This window comes from Mandrillus leucophaeus, unplaced genomic scaffold, assembly GCF_000951045.1.
Source record: "Mandrillus leucophaeus isolate KB7577 unplaced genomic scaffold, Mleu.le_1.0 Scaffold39, whole genome shotgun sequence".
NCBI lineage: Eukaryota > Metazoa > Chordata > Mammalia > Primates > Cercopithecidae > Mandrillus > Mandrillus leucophaeus.
The window spans coordinates 188,817-192,800 of record NW_012104142.1 but is presented as its reverse complement, the minus strand read 5'-3'; positions in this window follow the sequence as shown (position 1 = coordinate 192,800).

Below are 3,984 nucleotides of genomic sequence, written 5' to 3'. Positions count from 1 at the left end.
CCTACACAATTCCTGTTGCCAGCACTCTGTGTATGTGTGTGTATGTCTGTGTATGTGTGCATGTATGTGTATATAAGTATATATATATTTATTTATAATAAAATAACTTTAAAAAGGAAATGAATAAAAGTATATGTATGTGTGCACGTGTGTCAGAGAGAGAGAGACAGTAGTATTCAATAAATTCTAATTTAAGGATAAGTAAGCTAAACAGAAGAACTAATGAAAAAAATAAAAATAAAAGCCAGTCACAGTGGCTTGAAAATATAATCCCAGCTACTTGGGATCCTGGGGAGGGAGGATTGCTTGAGCCCAGGAATCCAGGGTAATATAGTGAGACTCCCATCTCTAAAACAATTTTTTTAAGATGAAGAATTAGATATAGATGGTAAGTAATATGTCTTAAGTATGAGGTCAGGCGAGGCAGCTCATGTCTGTAATCCCAGCACTTTGGGAGGCCAAGGCGAGTGGATCACAAGGTCAAGAGATTGAGACCATCCTGGCTAACACGGTGAAACCCCGTCTCTACTAAAAATACAAAAAATTAGCCAGGCATGGTGGCAGGCACCTGTAGTCCCAGCTACTCAGGAAGCTGAGACAGGAGAATTGCATGAACCTGGGAGGCAGAGTTTGCCGTGAGCCGAGATTGCGCCACTGCACTCCAGCCTGGGCAATAGAGCGAGACTCCGTCTCAAAAAAAAAAGAAAAAAAGTGAACAAAATTAGCCAAGCATTGTGGCATGCACCTGTAGTCTCAGCTATTCTGGAGGCTGAGGTGGGAAGATCGCTTAAGCCTGGGAGGTCAAAGCTACAGTGAGCCAAGTTCGCACCACTGCACTCCAGCCTAGATGACAGAGTGATACCCCGTCTCAAAAGAAAAAGAAGAAAAAAAGAATGAACAACAGTGCCTGGAGAGATTAGAAGCCTACATCACAATCCTAAGGATCATTATAGGCAAGTGATAGATTGAAAAGGCCGTTACAGGAAACTTAAGGAAAGGCTGGTAAGACAGAAGAATAGAAAAGTGCAGTGTTGTAGACGGAAAAGGAGGAAGGAGCTTCAAGGAGGAAACAGTCAGCCAGGTGCAGTGGCTCGCGCCTGTAATCCTAGCATTTTGGGAGGCCAAAGCAAGTGGATCACTTGAAGTCAGGAGTTCAAAACCAGCCTGGCCAACATGGTGAAACCCTGTCTCTACTAAAAATGCAAAAAAATTAGCCAAGCATGGTGGCAGGTGCCTATAATTCTAGCTACTTGGGAGACTGAGGCAGGAGAATTGCTTGAACCCAGGAGGTGGAGGTTGCAGTGAGCGGAGATCACACCACTGTACTCCAGCCTGGGCAACAAGAGCGAAACTCTGTCTCAAAAGAAAGAAAAAAAAAAAAGGAGGAAGCAGTCAGTCAGTTAAATGCCATCCTACCAAGAGGTCGGGAATTGTGAGGACTGGAAAGTTAGCATTAGGACAGCAGCAAGGAGGTCCCTGGACCTCCAGTCAATGGCTAAGTCCACTATGTGTTGTATGCACTGTATGTGCATATATTAATAAATTGGGCTGCCTGGCTGCAGAGATATGAGGAGGGAACAGCATTTTTCTCATTCACCAAGTTCCAAGCTCTCATCCACCTGGCATGTGACTCTCATCCCCTTCAAAGGAAGATAGCACTGGCTGGGCTTGGTGACTCACGCCTGTAATCCCAGAACTTTGGGAGGCCAAGGCAGGCAGATTACTTGAGGTTAGGAGTTTGAGACTAGCCTGGCCAATATGGCAAAACCCTGTCTCTACTAAAAATACAAAACTTAGCCAGGCGTGATGGCACGCATTTGTAATTCCAGCTACTCAGGAGGTTGAGGCATGAGAATCACTTGAACCCAGGAAGCACAGGTTGCAGTGAGCTAAGATCCAGGCATTGCACTCCAGCCTGGGTGGTTGAGTGAAACTCTGTCTCAAAAGAAAACCAAACGAACAACAAAAAACAAAGGAAGATAGCACTAACCGGTCGGTTTTAGATACAATATGTCCCCTTCCGGCAGATGCGGATTTCTTCGGGGAAGGCATGCTCTGCGTGCTATAGGAGGAAAGATTGCTTCTCTATAAGCAGGCATTCAGCTTTTATTTTAACCGGACATCACCGGAACATAACCCTTCTTGGGGTGTTAAAGTGTGGCAGGCCAGGCCTCACTCACGCAGGCCTCCATAACAACTTTTTCAGTGCTGACTGACTGGTTAAGGTGAATATTAGAAGCCGGTTTTCTTAGACAAAGGCTGGGATGTAACAAAAGCCCAAAAAGAGTTTTGCCTAGGCCTTTCCTGGGCCTTAAAGCATGACAAAATAATGAAGGAATTCTTAACAGGACCCATTTAGGATTAAACAAGTTTTATTTTGGATCTGAAGGAAATCCCCAGATGTCCACAAACAAGTTTCCTGGGGGTCTGAAGGAACTCCCTAAACCTCTGTGATTTAGCAGGAGACAAGATAAAGTTAATCACCCCAGCACCTGGACTCATTTAGACTAAATAAATTTACTGAGGCTCCAGAGGAAGGTCTTCAGGACTCACACCTTAGTTACAGATTAAAAGAAATTAATCACTTAAGTCTTCAGATGAATGCACACTTACACGTAGACAGATAGCTTAGAAGGTATATAAGCTCTGGAAAACTTTGTAGTTTTGAGTTGGTCTGGCGATAATTTCTCCACCTTCTCCCTGTCACTGGTTGCAGAAATAAAAACTCTCTTCCTCCCCAGTTCATCTGGGTCTCATTACTGGGCCATGAGAAATAGCAGCCCGACCCTCAGTTTGGTCCGGTAACAAAAGTGGGGGAATCCTGGAGTATTTGCTCTACTCCAAACTTGCAGAGTTCCTGAGAGATGGTCCTAGCTCTAGATTGCTGAGGAAATAGTTAATTACCACAGCCCTGGGACAACCATTTGGGTAATTCCATTCAAATGCCCCAGGAATGACTCCTGCCCAGCCTGTAATCCTAGTCAAACAACCTCTCTTTTTCTTTTCTCACCTTCCTTGAAGCAATCTAGAATATTCTTAAAGGTCATAGAGAGGGCCTACCTTTCATCTCAGAGACCTCCCCTTAGGTCCCTGAGAGACCCAGTGCTGTGGTTACCAGGCTCAGCCCCCAGTTGGGATGCACACAGAATTCTCCTCCCAGTACAGGGAGCTCCAGGGAAGGAGAGGGTTGCAGCTCCTAGGCTCCTAAGGCAGCTGGGGACATTTATTGTGTCCCTCTGTCCCTGGCTGGGTTCCCCTTGGGAATAACTTTCTGGTTCAGATGCTTCTCCCTGTAAAAGCTTTTCCAATACTCTGTAGCTTGAGTTTCCTTAACTCCAGAAGCATGCAGTTCTAGCACCTTAATGTACATAAATATCACATGGGGTTCTGCTAAAGCATAGATTCCTGGACGTCACTCCCCAGAGTTTCTGATTAGGTCTGGGCCAGAGCCTAGGAATCTGCATTTTAATAGGTATCACTAAATGTTTCTGATGCACATAGTCCTGGGACTTGACTCTAAGAAATAATGCCTTACATTGAATGTGGATACAATCTATATTAAAATTATGATGTTAAGTAAACTTATCCCCATTGTTCAGCATATCATTATATATTATTATGAAGTTAAATTTGGTTTTTTGGGGTTTTTTTTTTTTTTGAGACGGAGTCTCACTCTGTCACCCAGGCTGGAGTTCCGTGGCCGGATCTCAGCTCACTGCAAGCTCCGCCTCCTGGGTTTATGCCATTCTCCTGCCTCAGCCTCCGGAGTAGCTGCACTACAGGTGCCCGCCACCACACCCAGCTAGTTTTTTGTATTTTTTAGTAGAGACGGGGTTTCACCGTGTTAGCCAGGATGGTCTCGATCTCCTGACCTTGTGATCTGCCTGTCTCGGCCTCCCAAAGTGCTGGGATTACAGGCTTGAGCCACCTCGCCCGGCCTTTTTGTTTTGTTTTGTTTTGTTTTGTTTTTTTTAAGATGGAGTC